Below are 25309 nucleotides of genomic sequence, written 5' to 3' on the forward strand. Positions count from 1 at the left end.
TCATCTCCACCGTTCTCCCTCCCTCTTAAATTAGTCCTCGTGATGATTAAATCTATGTGTCTACTTGACTGGGCCCTGGTGTCCAGACACGTGATTAAACGTTATTGTGGATGTTTCCGTGAGATGTTTTTTGGAGGAGATTTACATTTAAATTAGTAAAGCAGGTTGCCCTCCGCATTGTGGATGGACCACTACCAATCACTTGAAGGACTGAACTGAGCAGAAAGCTGACCTCCCCTGAGCAAGAGGAAATTCTGCACCCAACAGCCTCCAGATGTGAACCTCAACAGCTCTTCCCTGGCTCTCCAGCCTGCCATCCACCCTGCAGACGTTGGACGTGCCAGCCTCCATATTCACATGAACCAATTCCTTAAAATTAATCAGTCTCTCTCTATATATATGTATCTATACAGCCTATTGGTTCCATTTTTCTGGAGAACCCTGAGTAATACTGTCTCTTTCTCATAGATTATATGAGTTTCTAGAAGGAAAAAAGGGAAACAATTCTCCTCTGCAGAGTATGGACCCGTGCAGTGGGTGAAAGGAAGGATGCTTACACATAAAGTTGATGGGATCAAGGATGTTCCCGTGGCAAAAGGAGCCAGACTCTGGGGGATGGTTCTCAGAGTTCAGTCTGGGAGGAACCTGGACCCAGAGCATTACAGGGCCCATCTTTCACCCCTCACTACTCTACTCAGAGCCACTTCACCAGTTCTCATGTCACCTCTACAGCTTTTCCCCTTGAGCCAGCTCTGTGACTTTCCCCAACACCACCCAAGAGGAGAGTTGTGTGGACACACTATGGTTACTCTCTGTCATTTGACCCCACTGATAATTCTGCCGAACAATCAGGTTGGACAATTGATCAAACTAACTAGCTAGTTTAGGTTTAAACACAGGCTCATTGCTATAGAGCAGGAGTTGGCAAACTTTTTATGTAAAGAGCCAGAGAGTACGTATTTGAGGCTTTGTGGGTTGACACAAAATCGAGGATATTCTTTCTATATGTATATAATCAGAGAAAAGAAATTTTCACAAATTTTGGGCTGCTGAAATTCAAAAAATGTTGTTCTATTCAGACCTTCAACTGATTGAACAAGGCCCACCCACATTATGGAGAGCTGTCTGCTTTACTCAAAGTCCACTGATTTAAATGTAAATCTCATCTAAAAACACCCTCACAGAAACATCCAGAACAATGTTTGACCAAATATCTGGGCACCCCATGGCCTAGTCAAGTTGACATGTGAAATTAGCCATCACAGAAGGATAACATTTCACTCAATTGGTGTTCAAAATTGGTCGTCCTCATCATCAAATCCATTGCAAATGTTCATCTGTGAAAACCATTCTTAGCTCATGGGCCATAAACAACAAGCTGTGAGCCAGATTGGGCCTGTGAGCAGTAGTTTGCCAACCTTTGCTATAGAAGAATATCTTAATGATACTAATGACAGGTAGGCCCCCTAACAAGAAAGATAACTACAGTCAAAATAGTGCAGAGTTAGGAGAGGAGGTGAAGCCTGACTGCTTGGTGAGAATTCTGACTCTCTCACTTAGTAGTTGCTTATCTTAGGCATGTTGTTTAGCTCTTCCGTGTTTCAGTTTCCTCCTTTTTAAAATGAAAGTAAAAGTATCAACCTCAAAGTCTCCTATGGAGATTAAATTAGTATCTGTAAAGTTCTTGGGAAAATGCCTGGTACATAGCGAGTGTTAGGTAACTATCAGATGTGATGATGGTGGTGGCCATGCTAATGCAAGAAGGAGGCAGAAGGAGGAGGAACACAGAGAAGATGGGAAACAAATCCTTACCAGGCCAGGACGGTGAGCGCTTTCCACAGGTTGGAAGTGTTGCTAGAAAATTGATTGATTGATTGACCTCTGAAACTGACCAGCCCTACTAGAAACTCAAAAGTGGGATGTGCTCTTAGGTTCCAAGCACTGAGAGGGCTGGTCTTGTGTTTTAGCCCAACCATCAAGATTATTCACATTTCTTTACTCTGAAGACCCTACAGCCTAGGAGGAGTATGGGATGGGGAAAAAGGGATGTGGAAGAATTTTGGTCCTTACCTCCAGAAATGATTCAGAACCCAGCACACAGGAGACGAAGACCTCCCTACCTACTCTTAGCTGACTTTGAGTTTACTAGAGAAGCAATAATTTTACAAAGAGGCTGGCAATTGGTGTCCTTATTGAATAAAGAATAAGCTCCCAGATTTACATTCATTGATTTTCTATCCAGTTTCTATCTCTGTTCATCATGTTGAATTTCTTCTTAGTATCCAAAAATCAAACTGGTGAGAAAGCAGTTGTATCTATGTCTGTGCCCCTGTAATGCCCACATCTTTGTAATGTGGCCAGCTTTTTATAGCTGTTAACCCTTAATTGTACTCATTCCAAAAAGATTTTTTTTTAAAGAAATAATGGATTCTGAAAAATAAAAAGATCCGGCCTTATTGCTTTGATGAAGATTTGCCACCCCTGACCGTTTAAATATTGAACTTGGACTATAAAAATATCACTTCTTATTGATCACATGGTTATTAAAGTCAGTCAAATGCTGAATTTATATGTCAAACACTTGTAATATTTCCTGTAAATATTAGGGCAAAGGGAAAAGATGATAATGCCACCGTGAAGAGTCACATCAGATTTGTTCAACTTTATATAACCGAGAAATAATAAAATTGTCACCAAGAATTTCATTATATATGCCAAGCACTTGTCAAAAACTGCCGCACGTCATTCACGCATGCGTATGTGTCTGCGGATGAGCTCAGGAAACACACACATGCATGTGACATGGAGGAGAATGGGGTGAAGTCTATGCTTTGCCCGTCTACCTGCCCTGGACCCGTGCAGCACGGCGTCTGATAGCTGCTAGGATTAGGCAGGCAGCCCCTGGACACAGACACATTTGGGTTCGCTTTTTCTTGAACACCAATCTACACTGGGATGCTGACCAACTCTCTGGGTCTGGAAGAAAGCCTCGGAACTCAATAAGTCAACGAATACTAATCAAGGGTTTAAGGCAGATTCTTAAATCCCCTAAGATTCTTAAAATTTCTCTCGGAGGATTTTCAAGATTGCTTTGGGGGATAGGTCACCCGAGAGATCCTTAGATCCCGTTCCCCCCCAGACGCTTGCCATACAAGCAAAGGCTTTCAAATGAGTAACAGAAAGGAACTATTAGTCAGTTGCGAGTCTTCTTACTGGGAGACTCTGATTGGAGGCCCAGGGCAGGCCTGCGAACAGAGGAGTGTGTAGCCATTTCTAATGGCATTTTGATGTACATGCACAAAATTGATGTCGGAAGGATCATTGTAAAGTCCCAAACAGTGGAATATTGAGGACATTTTCAGGTGGCAGTCAGATTCTGGCTGGGTGAGCCCAGTATATTTTCTCATGTCACAGTTGATTAGGTTCACAGGGAAGTGGAAAGAGTAAAAAATTCTCTTATTACTGCAGCAATGCCGTCTCAGCCTCTTTTCCCTTTGAATGCAACATTAGTTTTTGTCCAGAAGTCTAACTGCTTTCTACAGTTTGGGGAATTGTAAAGCAGAAACAATTTTCCCAGCCAGGCTGACCTTCACAGTAATGAGAAATGACTGGAATTTCTCTCTATTTCTCTAACATTTGGGGAGGTTTGGGATGGGGGGAAGAAAGAATATGCTTGTTTTACCTGCTGTTATGTTGTGGGCGTCCATTTGGCACTTGGAGCCTAATTTTTTCCATTCAGGGGATTACATGGACTGTTGCTCCCCTGACCCGCGAGCCAGACCACAAGTGTATTGAGAGACGACAATAATGCACTTTAAACCTTTTGTTATCACAACAGAGATGGCATTTTGTTGCCGCCATTAAATGAATAAATATTTCTCTCCTGGGGATGGCCATTTTCATTTACTCTCCAGCCGTTACTCAGATGATGAGCAGGAGGGTGGGGAAATTCAACCTTCGTTTAGGACGCGCCCCCGCGCCTCTGGTGCCGTGGGAGTCCGCCCAGCCTTCTGGACCTTCCAGCGGGCCTCCTGCATGAGCCAGCCGAATGGTGCTCCTTTCTGCTTGCTTCTACCTGGCCTCTTGCTCGCCACTCACCTTTCCCTTTGCTGGGATGGCAGGGTAAATGAGCTCTCTGGCCAAAGCGAATGCTTCCTCCTTGATTCTTTCAAATATTTAAGGATTCCGTTTAACTGTGGAAATGCAAGAACTCCCTGGAAGGCAGTGCAGAGGATAAAATTTAATACAGCCTGCCACCCCAGCCCAGGAGAAGCAGTTAGCCTTAAAGGAGAAACTTAATCCCAAGAGACATACCCTGAGCTGCCCTTTGTCTAAGGGTCCAGGACGGGATTCATCCCTCAGAGACGCTTTGGCAGAGTGTAATTTATTGGGAGGGGGGTATTTTGTAGCTCCTCTTGCACCCCCCCCCCCCGCAAACTCTATCCCTGCCCCCTTTCAGGTAGGCAGCAGGGCATCATGGGTATACTGAATTGAAATTCTACTCTGCCACTCACTAGCTGTGTGAGCTTGGACAAGCTCCTTAAACTCTCTGAACCTCAGTTTCCTCATCTGTAAAATGGGGCTATGATAGTACCTACCTCACAAAGCTTTTTCATTTGAAGGAGGGAAAAAACCACTTAGCACGGTTCCTGCTGTTTGCCCTCCATAAACTGTAGCTTGTATCATCAACTCAATTCTGTCCTTTTTAAGTATACTGTAAATTGGTGATTAATTTGCCTTATGGTATCGTACAAGAGTCCGCTGTCGATCCCTCAGTGGTGTATGCTATAGGAAGGTGCCGTTGGATGCCCACCTCAGGACAGCAAATGAAGAGATGTGGTTTGGGCCTGCCACCTGCTTTTTTTCTGGACTCCAGTTCTGCCTGAACCTTACAGGAGATATAACAGTGAGGACTAAAACTAAGTGTTGAAACAAACAAACGACCTCAGTCTTGGAGGATTGGGTGGTCGAGAGGGGAATCCACAGGAGGGGCCAAAGGAGTGGGGCACCAGGCCAGCAAGTGGCGGATGGGGGAAGCACCGTGGTCTCCGGGATTGCAGATGGGCATTTCAGGGCTTGCTCTGTCTCCAACTCAAAACTGAGCTTTCTGCTGAAGGAGACTTGATCTTGCCTGGATCTATACCTGGATAACATCCTCACGTGCGCTTATTTCTCAGATTAGGAGAGTGAGACCCAGAGCGTTTAGGAAACATACCTACGGCCACATATGCCCGGTAAGTAGATGATCTTCAAGGATGCTTCCAACTCTAAATTTATGATCTACTTGAATATTATGTGCTATTTAAGATAGCCATAGTACTGGAAACCGCCAGGTCCTAGAACAGATATGCAGAACCCACAATGACACTTTAAATGTATGATTATCTATAGTGGATAGAGCTTTATTATCTGTTTTTAGCATTATTTTTTATTTTATTTTAATAGCATTTTAGTATGTTTTAATATTGGTAAAATTTAATATTTATTTAGTATTTCTATACTTAAACATTCAATATTTATTTAGTATATTTAGTGTGTATATGTATACTTAGATATTTATATAGAAATATATTTATGGTTATATGTTATGTATAAACACATTAGTTATATAAAAATATATTTATATTTACCTATTTAGTTATATATAAAATATCCAAGTTTATTAGTAAATTGAAATGTCTGCCATGCTGAAGAGAGCAGTTCAAGGATTCTCTTCCAGGGCCCACACCTCCACATCGCATTGGCAGCTCCATAAGAGGGCTTTCAGAGCTTCATTTAAGGGCTCCAGTTTATGGTTCAAAAGTCAGTGACCAGCTGCCTGTCCCGCCTCGCTGCACCGCCCTTGAGGCAGATATACTCGCATCGCCATTGTGTCCGAACACAGCTTCAGGACCCAAAAATGTGGGCGTGGTCCCAACAATTCCCCAAGAACTCGGGGTAGATTTGGGAGAGGGCTTGGTGGGAAGGTGGAGACTTGTGAAAAAGCAAGCCTAGACACAAAAACCCTATTAACTTGTAAAATTAGGTGAGCCTTTAATAACCTGCGTTAAAGCTGTGAAAGGTCAGCGCCTCCACGAGGAGCTGTTTAGGAGAGGGGCTTTTCCTGCTCCTCAGACTCTGCCCTCTCCCTCTTGTTTGGAGGGATCTCTTGGCTAGATTTCAGCCAGTGATCCGTCCTCAAGGAATCTGCATCCCTCTAGATATTTGGTGCACCGATTGGTCCAAGGACAGAAGTGAGAGCCCCGAGCCATCCTTTACTCAGGTTTGCTGGCATCTCATGAGTGACTTCCTCACTGCTATCTTGGGAGACAGTCCACCTCTTATAATGATGAGAACGTGTTTTGAGAGACAGTCTCTGTCCCAGGGAAAATCTTCAAACGAAAACACGGGTTTGTGGATGCAGAGTCAAATTCTCTTTCTCAAATTCGTTTCCTTCCGTCTGTCGCCGCTGCCACCATCCTAGGTTACGTTTAGGATTTACAGCTCTTGACCTTCTTCCCGGTCTCCCTGCCTCCATGCATCCCCAAGGCCCCTCCCAACCCATCCTACGGACCAAGCCAACCTTCCTGAAGCTTGAGCAATGATCAGTTCATGTTGGCGCCATGACAATGCTGTGGAGTGGCATGACATAGTGTGAAGTGGCATGATGTGGCATGGTGTGGCATGGAAGCGCGTGAACCCAAAGGACCAGAAGACAGAGTTCAAGCAAGTCCTGACTCTGCCTCTCACCTCGTGCCCTGTAAATCTGTTGACATCACAGAGCCCCAGTTTCCACTTCCTAAAAATGAACCCATCCGTACCTCATCTGTAAGACTCCTTCTTTCTCCAACATTGTGACGTTTATCCAAGGAAATGTGGGTTATCATTGTTGAAACCGGGGTCATTGAAAAAGTGGCAGACACTCTTCGAATTCCAGAAGGACCAGTGTAAGATCCTTATTAGATTATTTCTGATAATTCGAAAGACTAAAGAAGCTATTCTTGCAATTAACGTGAGCACAGAAATGTCTGATGTTCTATTGTGACTGAATTACGTAGTTATTCAAGATTTTTCTCCCATGGGGAAGATTAATTAACCACGGAAAATGCTAGAGGCAGACCAAAGAAGATGATCTTGCAATCGTCCAAATGAGAAGAGATGGGGACCTTAACTAGGCCAACAGCAGTGGAAAGGAGGTGAAGTGGACAGATCTTCAAAGTCAAAATGATAAGATTTGGTCATTGATTGGACCTTGGAAGTGAGGAGAGCAAGGAGCCAGGGAAGAATGACCCAGGAGTCAGGGCGGGGAGGCTCTGGAGGGAGGACGTTGAATTCTGTTGTGAACAAGCTGAGTTTTAGCTGCTGTGCAGCATCACGTGGAAATACATGGCAGACCTCTGGGACTTGTCTGCAGGTGGGCCAAAGTCAGAGCTGGGCCCTTGATGTCCATACAGAATCACAGCTACTAAACATCTCTCCTAGCGTGAACGTGGCCTTTGCCATCCTGCTCTTCCTCCAGCAACCACTCCCCTGCTTTTATACTCTTGGCTCATAGTCACCATTGTATTTTGAAAGTCCTTGTAGCCACTTAGCTAGCCACTTTCCCCTTCTGTCCTTGAACCACCACCTGTCTTCACCCCTCACCCACTTCCTTTCAGCATTATTTCAGCTCCTTTCCATAAGTTTCAACCCTCCTAACCTAGATGTCAAGGAACATATATAAGTTGTTTCCTTTTTTCTCTTGCATGACCCATTCCTAAGTGTTCTTCAGGTCAAATTCTACCCAGTTTCTGAATCTCTCAGTGGAGCCAGACAGCTTACAAGTTCTGCTATTTCCCACAATCATTACTTTTTTGGTTCTCCTTTTCTCTTTTTAAATTTTTTGAAACAAAAAAGAAACCCAGGGCCAGTTTCTCCTCTCGTTCTTCCCTCCATATCACCAACACTCACTCCGCTGGTTTTCAGAGCCAACTGTTCACATGGGTCAATGTGAGAGAGGATATTCCTTCTCAAAATGAAAGCCCTTGCCATTTGGAGGTAAAATGCCCTTCTAGGCAGAGCTGTAGGACTTTCTGAAAGAGGGCATTTATAGAACCTCAAGTAGATGAATCGTTTTCTTTCAAGCAGGAAAATGTATTTTACTCTTCTTGCTTCAACTGGGATTGACGCCATTCATTTCATTTTTTTATGCTCTTCTGTTTTATTTAGAAATGATCTATTCATCCCAAGCCAATTGAAAAAGTATAGATAACTCCAAAAAAATTACCATATCATTCACGTGAGGAGTATGGATGCTCCCACTGAATATTGTCATAGCTCCATTTAATTTGGGCTGAATAAACCTGGTCTACAAAATTCTTTTATTTGTTGTGCTCTAAGAAGGCAGCATCATCCCTGGAGTGAGTGAGACCCATGCTCTAATTGCAGCTGCTCCCATCCCCTTGGACAAATTATTGAGCTTCCTTTAAATGAGATGTTAACCATCTGACACATACCATGTTATATGGTAAATATCATCACGTGGGTGGAGTCATATTTCGCAGAAATCTTTCTGCATCTCCAGTATTGTTGACATGCGCCACTCTGCTGACCTCATGGAGAGGACACTGTTTCACACCTTCATTCTCAGCTCAGCACTGCTTGTATTGCAAATGGCAGGAGATTTTTAAACTATAATAAAGTAAGAACATTGTAAGCATGAGAGTGCTAGATGCTGGCAAAAAAAAAGAAAATCTCTTCATTATAAATTGAATCCTCTTTCACATAAGTATTTTTTATTATCATAGTAGCATTTATCTGCTTCTGTGTTAACTGTCTGTACAGAGACAGAGCGGTTAAAAGTTGCTGAAGTACTGCCTCCTGCCCTTTGGCATGGAGAAGTCTTCCTTTCTTGGGCTCACCTCACTGTGATATTTAGTAACGTCTTTGGTAACGTAGATTTCACAACAGAGCCCCAAATCGTGCTTCGTGGTGCCGTGTCCACCAGAAATTCGACTCATTTTCAGGCCACTAGTTTCTCCAGTTGCCCCCCAAAAAGCGCCATGTAACATTCAGGGGGATGGTAGGCTCACTGAGTTCAGTTACCTCATCCCCCAGATAAGGGAGAGAGTCACCCATTGGGGAGCCCACGGCACGTATGTGATGCAGGAGAAACGTGATCAGCAATCCAGCCTCCTGTCTCTTCCCGTTTTTGTGAACTTGGTGCGCTCTCTCTTTCTCCCCGCCCAGACATATGGTGTCTCACCTTGACTCACCTCTCATCAGCCCATCCAAAGCTGCTTTCCAGAGAACCCTAAGAAAGTCCTTTGTTCTGGGTTGCAAAAGACTGATTTGTATATATAAGTGTTTCTCTCCCTCAGGATATTTGCATGATTGCAGGGGACCATGCCCCTGTTCCAATTTAAACGGAAGAATGACCTAATTATGAAATGGAGTCTTATAATCAGTTGATTAGATTCTCGATTTTCATTTATTAACCCAGTTTATGTCTGTAGTAAAGTTACACAAACTCTTCTAGAACCTGTTTATATCTTTAAGAAATCTCTTGAGCTAAGAGCTATGTAATTTCAGACAAAGCATAAGAAAAACGAATTTTTTCAGGGTAACAGCTCTCGCGTTGGAAACTCCTCTATCCAGCAACTTGACTCTTTGAGACACTTGAGAACCAAGAGACAAACAGAAAATAATAATAATAATAATAATATAAGATTTGTAAAATCTTTGTCAAAATATCCAAGCACATTCTTTAGAGGAGAGAAAAGACACTTAAGCTCTCACCCCGAGCCACAATATTGCCTATCTGGTTGCAAAAGCCACAGCAGATTATAAGGAACGAGGAACAAGGGAAGAGGAGCTCTTAGAAGCAGGTCCAAGGACAGCTGGGGAAAATGGCACTGCCTATCAGGACGGGAAGATCCAGAAACAGACAACTCAGGAAGCACAGCCCTCCGCGTCTGCGTGCGGTGGAGAAAAAGGATGCAAGTCAGCCGCTAGCTGAGAGGGCGGTACCAGCCCAGAACCCCAGGGCTGGGCCAGCAGGAGGAACCGAGGCAGGAGGCTGGAACAGACTCAGACCCAGATCCCAGGAGATGGAGCCCCACCAAGGGTTCAGGACAGAGCCGCGCTCCCTTGGGAGGCTGGGAAGAACAAAGCGGGGCCCAGGCTGGAAGGAACAGCACCTTGCAGGTGGCAGGGAAGGAACACGCAAAGGAGAACGTGCCCAGGACCCTGTTAGAAGACCTTGGAATAGAACAGGAGTCAGAGTGGCTCTAAGTGTGCTGTTGTTCTGTGAGGGCTGAGTTCCCCAAACAGATCCTTAACCTTCCTGTAAGGACAGGACCGGGGCAGACAGCCAGGCAGGGCAAATTATACTAATTGCTTTTCGTAATAACGCCCAGAGTCATCAGGAAAGAGAAATTCCATTAGGCTTAGGAAGGCACAAAAAATTTATTGGTATGGAAAAGTATGAATTATATATAATGCAGTAAAAAAGGAAAGTGAATAAAAAGGATTACCTTTGCCCCAAAAGTACCTATATTGTGCTCCTATTATTGTTAACAGCTGCATGACCAGGGAGAAGGACAAGGGACAGACACCGCGATGTTGGCCTTGTTACCTCTGGGATTGGGGTAGTTTTCATTTATGTCTTGTTTGCTTATCTCTATTTTACAATTTTCTACAACAAACACGTAGCTTGTGTCTAATAAAAGTGATAAAGGGTAAAAGAAGGTAGTGGAATTGGCAACGCATTTTTTAATATTTCTTTGTACAACATTAAAACTGTCTTTGAAAACCCTCAGCCAGAAGTCTTGGCGATCTGGTGAGATTCATGCCTCTAGGAACCCCAGACAGTGAGATTTTCCTTCATCTTTGAAATGAGAACCTCAGTCTAAACCACCGAAAACAGAAACTTTCTGTATTGCTGTCTCCTGCAATATTTTAGCTTATTCTTATAAGGAAAATGTTAACTTTCCTTTGATCAGGAGATCAAAGATCCCCAGTTGGATCAAGCCAATGGTGTAAACTCTTCAGCATCAAGGGCTGTATCTTTGATCTCTTTTGTCTTTACCAATAGAGTATGGAAATCGACACTGGGTCCACAGAGGTCACTCAGGGACGCTTCTCCAGAAGAGTTACCCAGAAGAGTTACATGAAGGTTTCTATAGTCAGACGCACAACAGTGCTCAGGGTGCTAGAACCCAGGTGCCTAAAGACTAGTGGCCATTTCTACCCACCAAAGCCACAGCGATTCTCCAACACACTGGGGAGGCTGCACACGTTTTCAGTAGTCAGAGCTTTCTGCACCACCTAGAAGAAGCTGGGCAACTTCTCTGAGCTCCAGCTTCTCCATCTGTCAGGTGCCTGCCTCTCAGCCTCCCTGCTGCACGAGATCGCGTGGAGATGCATCTTGGGATTTTGCTGTCCTCTCTCACCCATTTCTACACAGGCAGATGGTTTAATTCTATCGTCTTCTTCCAAAATGCTTAATTTGGACATGATAAATGGGCCCCCCAGCGAGAGGTCTTAAAATATGTGATAAATAACCAATCACTCAAACATAATAGCTGCAAGATCTGTGATGCAAAGGCTGATTTCATCGTCGAAAGCACTGCCCAGTTAGAGGTCAGGGAGTGGGGGATAAATTCGAACCAGCCCCAGTGGTTCTCATTTGTTCCAATAAAGTCTAGAGAAAGGAATTTTATTGGTTGTGGCTCGTAAAATAATGGATACTGCATCCCCAGAAATACTTGCAATTGGCTCGGATCAAATGCTCTAGGGCTTGGACCAGACTCCATGGCTGGACTGTTTCCTTTCGGCAATAGCAGTGACAGATCGCCGTGCTAAAAACCTTATAAAGTTTTTTAAAGTTTTAACACAACACACTGCAACTCAAAGCATGCGCATATTGGTGATTGTGTCTAAAGTCTATAAAAATGTAGGGTAAAAAAATGGCTTGAAAATTGAAAAGTCGGTTGGAGTCTACAGTTGTTTTGTGATTTTTTTACCAAGGTAAAAATATCGGCCCTGAATTGGTATTGGGTATTGGGTATAAATTAAAATAATGAATATCCAAATAATTACAAATGTTTTTCAAGCCTGGGGCTTGTCAACAGCCTTACTTTTTTCTGCCTCAGGGCCTTTGAACTTCCTGTCCCCGCTCTGTGCAGTTCTGTGTCCAAATATTTACATGGCTGGCTACCTCTCATCTCTAAACTCTCACCTCAAATCTCACCTTATCAGAGAACTGCCTCCTGACCACACTGTCTAAAACATCTGTTCCCTCTGTGCCCACCTGTCTCTCTATCACGTTTCCCTCTTTCAGTTTCTTCCTAGCACTGCCTGCTACCTAAAATTATCTTGCCTGTTGCTTACCCATTTGCTGTCTGTCTCCCCACAGCTAGACTGCAGGTACCTTGTCCCCATGTCAGTCTTGCTCCCTACTGTATCCCCAGTACCTAGAACAGTGACAGGCACTCAGTAAATGTATGCTGAACGAATGATCCTGCTTATTTTCCCCTTTGTCTCAGCATCTGTGTTTCCGCCCTTTGGGCCACAGTTAGGCCAGATCCCTCCCATGCCTTAGCTATTTCCCCGTAAACATAGAATGGGAGCAAACTAGACTGGGTCAAGGCGATTCAGAGCACATTTGGAAGTTTTACATTCTAGAAACAAATGCTTATAAGCAGAGGGCTGAATTCTGATCAGATAGTCATACCTAAGTGTTTTGGAAGGCTAGAATTTAGAAGATGTTATTTGCATGTATGTAATTTATAACCTGCCTACTTCCAAAAGTGATCTGAGATCAAAACATGTAATACTTATAAACAGAGTCAGTAAAACAAACACCCAAATCCACACGGAGTAAAAGGAAAATAAGACACCAAATGCCTAGGCTAATATCGTTTCTACAATTGCTCCTTAAACTTAATCTGGGGCTTCCTTAGGGTGAAAGTAGAAGAGGAAACAACGGGGACTGGCCCCATGATGTAGTGGTTAAGTTCAGCATGCTCCACTTCAGTGGCCCAGGTTCATGGGTTCAGATCTTGGGTGTGGACCTACACCACTCATCAGCCACACTGTGGCAGTGACCTACATATAAAGTGGAGGAGGATTGGCACCGATTTTAGCTCAGGGCTAATCTTCCTCAAGCAAAAGACAGGGGAAGATTGACAACAGATGTTAGCTCAGGGCCAAGCTTCCTCAGCAAAAAAAAGAAAAAGAAGAGGAAACAATAGGTTCTATAAATCTCAAATCCTTGCAATAGCAAGAGTATCAGTGCATCACAGATGACTCTTCCTCTCTTTCATGTACTCATTCAACAAACACAACCAGGAGTGGAGGGAGGAAGTAAAGATGAGTAAGACATGTCTCTGCTCCAGATTTTCTCATGGTCCTTGGGGAAGAGAAGGGGATCGGACATGGCTGTAATGAGTTATAACATGATAACTACCGTATGAGAATCACATACAAAGTGCTGTGGGAATACAGAGGAGGGAGTGACTCATTCACCTGGGGGTAAGCCTTGGAAGGGAGACCAGGTCGTGTCGGCTCTGGGTGGGGAAGGAGCTCACAGTGAGATAATATTCTGATGAGAGGCTCAGAGGTCTGAAAGCATGTTGGGTTGCAGGAGCAGCAAGTCATTCAGAGCGGCTGGAGCATTAGGAGCTCAGCAGTGATCATATAAAGACGTTTTCCAAGCACCAACTGTGTGCCTGGGCACTGGACTTCAGACAGATGCCACAGGTGGATGCTTTATTACCCCTATTGATGCTGGAGGAAGCTGAGGCTTGGGGAGGCTAGGTGTGGTGGACACTGTGAAACCCCCCCAGGACGCCCTTCACTGGAAGGGAATTTGAGGACCCTCAAAGTGCTTTTGTCACACAGCCTGCAGGGGTCAGCAGCCCCTGGAGCATGGCCTCTGTTGCAGAGAGACCTCCCCATCCGAAGCCTCGCCTCCTCCAGCATGGCCCACAGCCAATGACCCACTGCTGTGGGGGTTCCAAGGCCCAACTCAGGCCACTCTTATTGACCATTCTAGCTCCGAAGCTTCCCCATGGGTTGGCAGAGACATCAGGCCTGCTTCGCAGCTGGGCTTCTCCCCTGCTCACCCCTGCTGCCACCTCCGTCTGCCCTGAGGCCTCCGTCCCAAAGGCAGGCCTCCATTAACAGCCCACTCCTAAACTCTGGAGACAGCTTCCGGTGGAGCCCACCAGTATTCCATCCAGGTGACAGCGTGGTGGAGCCCCATGCAATGACTCCAGAGCTTTCAGTCTGCTCTCTGACACCTGAGACATAGTGAAGCTGAGGCTGGAACTGTAAATGTGGGCCCAACCTGAATGCCCTTTTGCATCATCCCAAAGAGGGGAGATGTTATTCTGCGTCCAAGGGAGAACCAGCAAGGATTTTAAATGAGAGGGCGCTATCAACAAATGTTTTAGGACAGTCGCTCTGGCGACAACAACACAGGGACTGGACTATGAGGGGAAAGGTCACCTTATCTCCATAATGCCGTGGCTGGCCCAGAGTCCCTCCTTATCTTATGTGCAATCCCGTCTGTAACTTTCTGACGATAATGTAAAGGAAAGCAAAAATAAGTTGGACCAAATAGTGGCGGGATACAGTTATGAGCACACTTATGCTGTACATAATCCTTAGATAGATGGGTGACTTCCAGTCTGTCTGCAACACACAAAGGCCTTTGACGGCATAGCCCGCGGGGCCAGTTGGATGATTGTGATATTCAATGTTCCCCTGCTTCTCCTCTTTTACTGGGCTCATGACATCGGCCTGGAAAGTGGGGCAGAAACAGTCAAAACTTGGGCACCCACTGTTCAGAGGAGCTGTGTACCAGCTGGGAGCACGGGCTACCCAGGACCCGTTGCACCGAGAGGCCCTGTGGTGGGCTGAGCCCACATGGAACACTTCCCGCTGGGGGCACAGGAAGCCACTGGACCCAAGCCACACATCACCAGGACCCTGCGATCACCCCGCAGATGATCCTGCCTGTGTCTCCATGGTGGTTGTCTCCATGAGAAGGTGCTCATAATCCTTATTTTACTGTCCTTCTTTCCTGTATGAACATATGCCACAATGGCAGGACTCATAGAAACCTGATATTTGTTTCATATACTTTCTATAGTTTCACTATGTCTTTAACAAGTACACTGTTGTTCCCCTTGGTATTAGGTTGGTATGTTGGGGGACCCATTCTACATCGATACGAACCTCTGCTTTGTGGATCTCCTGCCTTCAAATGGCAGAACCAATCATCTGGGTGTGATTACTTAGCTTTGTCCATTTGCAAAGAAGAGAATTTCTGCTAACAGCAGCTGTCTTCATTTGATCCAATTGCTCTTGAGCTGCCGTCTTGACAGTAATCAAGCATCATGCTTTAATCAAACATTGATGGAGTCCGCTGGATGTCAGGCGCTAAGCTATGTGGAGTAGTCATGTAGAATGAATCTAAAATTCAGCTGCTGCCCCAAAATGCACACATCTACCACATTCATTGGATTCCTGAGGTCGCTCCTAGTTCCTAGGAGGAAAGCCAGAACTTCTACATCAAGAGGCATCGTTTACTCCATCTAAAAGCTGTTTCATATCATTTACTCACAAAATAAAAATAAAGGGACCAGAAGTGGTTATTTCTAGGAAATTATACTACCTCAGGCTCTGACCCTTCAGGAAGGAGCAGAGTAGATGGTCTTCAACCTTGATCTGAAAGAGAATGAGAAGCATTTGGGTGAAGGCAAGCACCGGCCACATCTCTGTTCGCAGAGTACAGTGTTTCTCTGTTTGGCACAGTGCTCATGGGGAAAACAGCCACCCCAGGGACTGAGGAGAAAACTTCTGCAGGAGTCATCACAGACCCCCAATCAATAAAAGTCAACTCCTCGCCTCTATTATTTGAGTGTCCTGTTGGTATCCTTGTTTCATTATCAAAATGATTTTTAAACAAAGAAAAGTTGGCTATGGAATGACTCTCTTAATGGTAAATTGAATTCCCTGGACTTAGTCTTCTAAGAAAAAAAATTCCGAAAGGGGAGGAAGGTCCTTATTCTGCTGCCAAGTTCATCTTCTAACTATTCTGTTAATTTAATGGTAGTACATTAACCCCGTCTTATATTGGAAATCACTTCTACTTGAGATAACTTGTTTTATAATGTCTTCCATGATTACTATGTGAATACCAGGTGACAAAGTTCATGCATTAAAAAATGTTTAGAAAATTATAGGATTGTTTCAAAAATTTTCTGAAATGGAATGCAATTTTCACTACATTTCCTGGGTTTATTTACCATAGTTTTATTGTTTTACTTTGCCCATTTATGGACATCTGTGTACATCAGTTTATTGACTCTCGCCCACTTCCAGAGAAGATGTTTGTCACAGAGAACTATATTTGTAGCAGTCACGGGAACAATGACTATAAGAAGGAAAAATAGTGTCATTCATTTTCAGAAATATGCCACAAGCCACTGTACCACATAACTTTTCTACACACATCAGTGAAAATTAAGGAAAAAGATAGTAGCACATGATTATATCAAGTGTTGAATAAGTTTATTTCCCGGAACAATAATTCTGCATGCTTTAGTTTTTTTCTGACATGGTTCAAAACAACCTTGTCAATGACAAGTTCTAAAGTATGAAATTTATTTATTTTAGAACCAGGCTTTTAAGTGTAAGATTGAGTTATAATTGATAATGGCTGTATTTTGTGTTGAGGAAACTTTTTCTTATTTTTGAACTTGGAATATAGCCAAACCAACATCTTTGAGTAACTTGCCTTTATTGTAATTGTGAGATAAAGTCACCCATCTATAGGTGCAAATAAATCTAGCCGCCAGTATTTCTAAGGTTAAAAACAATCCTGTAGTTACAGAGACTAAGGAAAGTAGAGGACTAAATTTGCAAATTTGCTTCTTAACACAAAAACGTTTTTTTCTTAATTGTAATATCCTAGCTATATGGAAATGTGTGTTTCTTGGTTTTGTTAACCTTGAGGTTTTAAAACCAAAACAAAATCCTTAGTGGACATTTTTCCCCTCTCTTTAGCACATATCTACTAGGTCACATACAATAGAAAATAATAGAGTATTATTCTCAAGCTGGAATAAGGCAAATCAGCCACAGATAGAGTTCGAAATCCATAGCCTTTAAAATAGAGACACATGGACACACACGGCGCTATTCCAAACCCACATGTACTCAAACAGAGAATGATCTTCCAGTTCTTCCTTCTTAAAGGTTTCTTCTCTAACACATGTGCTTGCTTTCCGTTGCCTTCCGTTCCATTCCAACCTCTTCTCTCTCTGGGCTGCAAAAGGTGCTACCTCGGTTGGTAATAATGACACCATCGGACACCATCATGCTCCCTTAATGGTGGTATTTCACCCAAGAGTAATGCAGAAATATTGCTATCTTGTTCACTTAATGATAATGCAGGCGTGTTTGTGACTCTCAGAGCTCATGTGGTCTGCAGGATTTTATTTAAATCAATAAATCCTATCTTAACCAATTTGCATGAACATTAACAAAAGCACCAGAGGGAATTTTGTTCAGAGCCAAATGCTTTGTGGAGCATCTAGGTTTGGAATATAAAGTCCTTCCTTTAGATATCGTTGATGAGAACCGCCAAGGTGGATTACATACTTATTCCATTAGCCGATTTGTTAAATCTGTGGATAACAAAGTAATATATCATCTAACTTTTCTCAAAGTGCATCACATAGAACACGAGTTCTTGGGATCTTAGTGGTGTTACACGCAAAGGGTATGATCAAGTATTATTGGGAAATGCAGGTAGTGTTTCACTAACAAGCTGAGCAGGTTTCCTTAGCCGTGGAGACTTCTAGAACCTTGAACATGCCGAGATGCACTGTATCTCACAAGAGATAGATGCTTCATGCAGCGTTTCCCAAACCTAATGACTCCCAAACCTTTTATTCCAGAGCAAATCCTGGGACCAGGGTTCCACCACACATACTTTGGGAATTGCTGTAATTCTCCAGAGTTTACCGAAATATCCTTGCTTACCAGCACGTACGGCTACGAGCTAAAAACCCCTTGTTCTGAAGACTATGAATTTCCAATTCATTTTGATAAGTTCTTAGAACAATTTCTAATGCAATCATTTCCCCTCGTTACTTGGCTTTTTTCTTAAGAAACCATCTTGATCAATTTGTCCAAGCTCTTGAAACAAAAATCTTGGACAAGTAAGCCCGTTTGTTCAATATAGTTTTTATTTTCACTTTCTATTTCTATATTTTATTTAAATAAAGTTTTCTATAAAATGATTATATGATTACCTCTAAAGTTGTCTATTTTCTTTTCTTTGTTTTTTTTACACTTTTGGCATTTTGTTTTATTTTTCCTCCGTATACCACAATGGAGAAGCATAAAGACACGAAGAATAATAAAATATGCTCTTACTTTTTTTTAAGTGATATACCAAACAAGAACTAAGCCGTGTACATGCGAATCTGAAAAATCAAATAAAGCATGAGTAAAACTTTCTACCATCCACCCACAGGAATATATCATCCCCCAAACCCAAATAATTCTGGAGTTTCCTACTGAAGTTACACCGAGGCAAATCCCCAGCAGCTGGATCTCTGTGTCATTTTGTAGTGATGACCAGCCCTCCTTCCTTCCTTCTGCAGTGGTTTTCTTCAGGATTTGGGCAAAAGTGGGATATGCCAGTTTTTAGCCTTTGCTATGGTCCTTGAAAGCCTTTACTTGGTTGACTTCCGGTAATTTATCTTTTAACATCAGGTAATTAGTTTTTTATTAAAAATCCATTATGGATTTCAAATTCTATTGTTGCTCCCTATGAGAGAACATTGGGATAACTCTGATCATGCTGGAAGGCCTGGAGCCCCAATCTCAGCCCAGGATGTCCATGGACTAGGCTGCTGCCCGGTGGCTGCTGGAAGCCAGCCCGGGAGGGAAGGACAGCACAGTTGTTCTAGAAACTTGCTATAAGCCCTGACCCAAACGCTTATTTCCAGCATTATGTCCCTACTTGCTAGAGCAGATTTAGAAAACATTGCTATTTAACATATTTATATAGTCACTCTTACAGGAATAGAATTTGAAAAATTATAGCACCGTTCCAAATTTTATTCCACCATTGTAGCATCATCATAGAATTTTACTGTTTGAAGGAGGCTTCGAGATCATCAAGTTCAGGGTTCCCAGGCTTCAGCGTGCATCGGCATCACCTGAAGAGCTGTTAAAACTGGCTTGCTGGGGCAGGCGCAGTAGTTAAGTGCGCACGTTCTGCTTCGGTGGTCCAGAGTTCGCTGGTTCGGAACCCCGGTGCGGACATGGCACCACTTGGCAAGCCGTGCTGTGGTAGGCATCCTACATATAACGTAGAGGAGGATGGGCACAGATGTTAGCTCAGGGCCAGTCTTCCTCAGTAAAAAGAGGAGAAATGGCAGCAGATGTTAGTGCAGGACTAATCTTCCTCAAAAAACAAAAGAACCTGGATTGCTGCTGCCACCCCAGAGTTTCTGATCCAGCAGGTCTGGGGTGGAGACTGAGAATTTGCATTCTTATCGGTTCCCAGGTGATGCTGATATTGCTAGTCCCAGGACCCCTTGTTGAGAAGCACTGTAGTAGAAAGCCACTGTAGAAGAAAACTCTTTCCTCCAGCCTACTCCAGAGAACCTGAGCATTCCTGGAGCCGGCCTTCAACCCAAACCCCACGGAGCTGTCAGGGAAAGGAGGAAAATGTGATTTCTGCAGGCCTGGGGGCAGCATGAGGATGACGCATTGGGAGGCCTCAGTGTTTATCAGGGGTATTCATCAGGAGAGCTGACTCCGTCACACGCTTCCCTGAAACTGCTGTGGCTTCACTTCCCGTCGGGGACCACATTTTGAGAACCACTGATCTGGTGCAACCTTTTCATTTTACAGACAAGGAAATGGAGCTTGGGCAGGGCAGGACAGCATGGCCAGTTAGCTGCTGACTCAGGAGGCTCCAGAGGCGGGGAGCCCTGACTTCCAGCCACTTCACATGCTCTGTCCCATCACCAGTTACCTAGTTTCTGCCTGTAAATGCACAGCCAGTTGTTTCTCAACAGTTAGCAATATCGGCAAGGCATTTTTAAACAGATTTTTCTCTTTGCTGACTGGGGAGATTGGTTTCTTAAATGACTTTCTGCTCTCTTCTCCCTAAATGTGGAAAATTCCGACACATCCCTGCTTTGGCTCTTGGTAAGATTAAGCTTTATATTTTTTAACCTATGTTTGGTTTTATTAACGGAAACTTCCCAAACGATCTATACAACAACTTTTTATATTTTCTTGGCTTACGGCTCCTACAGGTAGTGGTTCTTACTGTTAGCTTAATGTTTTTAGAACAACCTATAACCAATATATTTTGAGTGCAGAACAATTTTATTTACCTCTGAGCGTTCTAGTCATGTTTTTTGCTTTCTCTTTCGTGTACTTATCTTCCCCTTTCTACAGGGTTGTATTTTCTCTAATAACCTGGGCCATTTGTTTTTCCTAATGGCAAAGTTCTCTTCCGGGCACTGAGGCTGCAGTGCATCTGACACAGGTGTGGCAGCTGCTCCTGTCACACGTGAAGTCACTTCTCAAACCATCTGCCGTGTACACCTCTGTACTCTTGACAATGAAGGAGCCATAACAGGTGCTAACCCAGAGCTGCATATAGACACTCAATTAAAGATGGGTGTGACATGGCCAGAAATGGCATTTTTTTCTCCCTGTAGCCTAAGTGGCAGATCGGATCCTTATTGTGAATTTAAGAAAGTAGATGTTCTGAGGTTCAGTTGTACACCAACAATAAATGGGGTCATTTTTGCTGGTGCTTCAGAAACAATAATGCATAACCCAAACATAGTATTGTTTTGTGGGAAGAATAACGTATCTTCTGACTGGTTTTCTTCTACAACAGCTATTCAGTGAATAAATTTTATGAGGCAAGCAAGCCATTATGCATAATAATAAAATCCAGTAACAGCTTAAACAAGGCTTTCCATTTGCGCATGGGTGGATAAAACCAAGATATTATGCATAAGATTTGTTACAAGCACATTTTAATAACCAATGTGGTTATTGGATGGAAGGAAGAAAAGGCATATGTTTTGTTCTTTGTAAGTGATAAATTGAACTGCTTGGACTTAGGAAGAGTTTCTTGAGTTTCAATGGTAAAGTTAGCATCTAGGGAAAATCTACAAATTCGGGAGGGAAATAGCCTGAAAGTAAATAAAAGCCTTCCATCTTCTCTGGGCAGATTCTCAGAGACCCAAAATCTTATTATAAGTTAATAGAATCCTTATAATTAATTTATGTAATTGTAATTTATAAAATCACAGCTCAGTCTTCGCACATGGACGCAGCCATGGATACAACATAATTTTTTTGTCACAGAGAACGTTATGTATTTGAAAAGATGCAGGTTTTGTTTTTATTATTCAAAATTCAATTGTTAATTTTCGGTCAGTCAGCAGTTTAGATTTCCCTTTATATAAAATAAATGGAAGTATTTTATGACTTGATGACTCTCAATTAGCGTTGTTTCCCGAGCTGCAAAGCTGTTTAATCTGTCTCCACAATATTGCAAAAGGATATGAATATTTAGGCGCTTTCATAGCAACAGCTCTCGGGGAAAGCGCTCAGGAGACGCTCTGTACCGTAGGAACACATGCACGCCATTCACACCCATGTTTCTCATTTATATTTTCCCACCTTCTCTCTTCGCCTTCAGAACCAGCTCAGAATTTTCCTAGCCCCATCTCCTGCCCTTAATTGTGCTCTGGACATTCAGAACACACCAGGCATTCTGACGTTCCCATAATTTTGTCTTTAGTCTTCCTTCGGCTCTAACTGCCCTTTTCCCATCTGCTGATTCTGCCATGCATTCAGGATTGAGCTCCTATCAATTATTTCATGAAACTTCCCCAACCCAGCTCCTCTTCCCCCAGCGAGCTAGACAGTTCCCCAACGTTCCCGCAGCTCACTGAGCACCCTCCTACTCTGCTTGTACCCATCGGCTCTTAATTTATCTGTCTCCCACACACTCTGGAAGCTCTCGGGGGGAGAGACCACGTCTCTGTACCTGACATATAGCTGATGCCGGGCATTTGACATATAGCTGATGCCGGACGTTTGCCGAGTCAGTGAATGGTGAACTAGACTGCGCTTCTGTGTGCAAAGTTACCCCCAGCGACACCCCTTCTCCTGGCGAAGGGCAGCCCTCTGCCTCTGTCATTGCTCCAGTGGCCTCCTCTTCTTTGTCTCCAGTCTGACCGACCTCCACCCGAGTCCAACTCGCTCTCCAAAGTGACCATTCTAAACATCAGCTCTGATCTTATCCCTCTGCCTTGCCTATAGAATGAAGGACAAGGCCTGTAATGGGACATACAAAGTTCTCCCTCCGTAAGCTCATGCCTTATCTTATCATCTGCCTCATCCCTCCTTCTGCTTCATGTTCCCAAAATATCCAAGTGCTAGTGTAGTGGCTCCACACCCACCCACTGCTGTCTCTTGCTTCCACGCTGCTACCACACTGTTTCCAGTGGTTGGGAAGCTTTTCTCTCCCCTTCCCACCTCCTCCCCAACCAACTCCTAACCATCCTTGAAGACTCACTTTCTCAGAAGTCCTCCCGAGGAGGCCTCCCGTGTTGCCTGAGGCCTGGTGAGGGCCCCTGTCTGGGCTGCCTGTGCCCCTTTCTTACAGCACTAGCTGCACGGTGTGGAAATCAGCAGTTAATCGATTAAGCTGGAAGCACCCCCAAAAAAGAGCCTCTTGCCTTGTTCTCCTCTGTCTCCTTGGAGCCTGGCTCAGAGCCTGCACCGTGGTTATCAGGAAGTGCCTAATGTATTGAGTTGTCCTGAGGCTCCATAGGGCAGGCCGTGGGTTGTCCTTCTTTGAGCCTCCCATCCTTTCTCGTCTTTCTTCTGCCCTCAGTAGCACCTAATTTCCCTGCGGGACTCAACAAGCGTTGGGGAGGAACTTAAGTAAATCAGGCACAGGTGGCGACAGAGTGCGCTGTGCCTTCCCATAGCTAGAAACTAGAATAATACCAACTACTGCACCATGGCAGCTATTTATTTCTTTAAAAGAAAAAAACTATAGCCTTTTTTCTTTCATCACAGGAGTGCTCCCAATCACTTGTTTAAACTGGATGATAGAATAAAAAATACAGAAAGAGTAATTTTGAAATATCAACAAATTCACCTAACTAATGTGCCATGACAAAAGGCAATTGGTAAGAGTAGCACTATTGTATGTAAGTAAGAAAATAGCATGAAACTCCATAAAAAGATAGATTTTCAGGTTATGAAATGGACTAGACGGGGAAGGAAATGAGATGTGGAGGCTTGTGGTAACGCAGTCTTTGTCTACATATAACTCGGATGAAATCTGATTTAGAGTTGGTGTGTTTCCATAACGCTGACCTCTCTACTTCAAAATCAAATGTATTGGGTTAAGTTAAAAGCTAGTGTTTTCCCTCAACTCCAGACTTGACTATTTTATCAGTAAATTTAAAAGTAAAAAAGAAATGCATCCCTTTGGAGAGCTTTCTATTAGTTTGCCACCAAATCATAGTGTGTCGGCCAGACTTGTTTATTTCCTTCCCCTTCCTCAAGCGTTCCCTGATCCCTAGGTGCGGATCTCATTGATCATCCTGTATAACCTGGACCTGGGCCCCCTGCAGGATCTGTCTCTCCAGTATACTTCTAGAACATTCTGTAGAGTGTCCATGTGTGCTCATAGAGTCCCCTCTGTCCACCTGCAATGATGTCCAGGGTTTGTGAAGCCATCTGAGTAGAGGCTCATTTTTGACCCTGCATCCAATGACCTTCGGGAGCTACAGACCATCTAAATGTCCACGAGGCCCGATACCTCGTGAAGTCCCAACACAGTGAGGCTGCACGAAAGGAGAGCATGCCCTCTCCTTAACTAGAAATGTCACACTCCATCACCTGGCCTCGGAGCAGCATGGCTTGTGCCCAGGGGCACGTGAGTCCATCCTCCTCTGGGGAAAGCACCCCCTTCTGTTTCCCCCAGGCTGCTGTCAACATGGGCTTTGCTGTAGCCCACGAGGCTAGGGGTGGCGGGGGGAATACAGGCTCCATAGCCCAACTCCATCGCCACCACCACAGCCCAAGGATAAAACTAGAAAAGCCCTCACTCACTGCCACCTTATCCTTCAGCTCCCAAATAACATCAAACCCAGAGATTAAGCCCTCCTCCCAGCCCTGTACCCATTCCATTCCAGCTGTGCAGTTTCTAGGGCCGTCAGGGGGCTTTTGGTCCAAGATGCCCAGGAACTCGCTGGGCCTTCATCTCTAGACGCTGCCATTGTTGAGTTGCATATCCTGGAGTATTCCCAACTAGTCAGAAAGACTGTTCGGTGCCCATTTTCACCCTGTGGGAATCTGCCTGGGCAGCCGAGAGGAAGGCTGTGAGTGCTGGTGCTGAATGGACTCATCAGGATTATTCAAGAACCCTCAGGACTGAGTCACCCATGTTTGAGACTCTGACTAGTCAGCCCAGTATGGGGTGAGAGACTGAAAAATGTGGTGATATATTTAAAGAAAGAAGAGTTTAGACAAATTTGCCTCAAAAACTTTTATTCTTTTCTGTAAATATTGAAGAATCAAACTCCCACCAAGGTCCCAGTCAGGCCTAGATATCTTTGACTCACCCCTTCATATGTTCCTTCAATAAACGTTGATTGAGGGCCTACTGGGTGCCTGGTACTGTTGAAGGAGCTGAAGATATAGGAGTGGACCAAAATCTACGTTCTAGAGAGAGGGATGAAGAGAATAAACCAATGAGTACTATAATAGACTCTATAAGTGCTGTGTATTAAGTGACACAACTAGATGGAGAGTGGAAGGGAATTTTAAAAAACTTTTTATTATGGAAAATTGCAAGTATATATAAAAGCAGAAAAAATTGTATAATGAACTATATATATTCACCACTCTGCTTCTACAATGATCAACCCAAGACCCTCTTCTCTAGCCCCGCCCACTCTCCCCACGCCACCATGGATTATTTTGAAATGAATCCCAGACATCCTATCATTTCCTCACACGTTTTGGCACGAATCTCTAAAAGAAAGGGAATGCTATTTAGATGGGGTAGTCAAGGAAGGTGTCTTCAAGGAGGTGACTGCAGGGAAGACACGTGTGAAGGGAAAGAGAGTTGCAGACATACAACCGGCAAATGCGAACATCCTGATGAAGCTGAGGATTCGCCCAAAGGCAAATGCGACCACCAGTGAGGGGCAGAGGGGGCTCAGTTCTAAAACAACAGTACGACCAGAAGTTGCTAGAA

General features: G+C 43.9%; 1 protein-coding gene across 9 annotated transcripts in view; it reads left to right on the forward strand.

The window, feature by feature from the left end:
* The window catches only part of POU6F2 (POU class 6 homeobox 2), a 459268-nt gene that overhangs the window by 374086 nt on the left and 59873 nt on the right, over positions 1-25309 (forward strand). The window lies entirely within an intron of this gene.

This window comes from Equus caballus, chromosome 4 (genome assembly GCF_041296265.1).
Source record: "Equus caballus isolate H_3958 breed thoroughbred chromosome 4, TB-T2T, whole genome shotgun sequence".
NCBI lineage: Eukaryota > Metazoa > Chordata > Mammalia > Perissodactyla > Equidae > Equus > Equus caballus.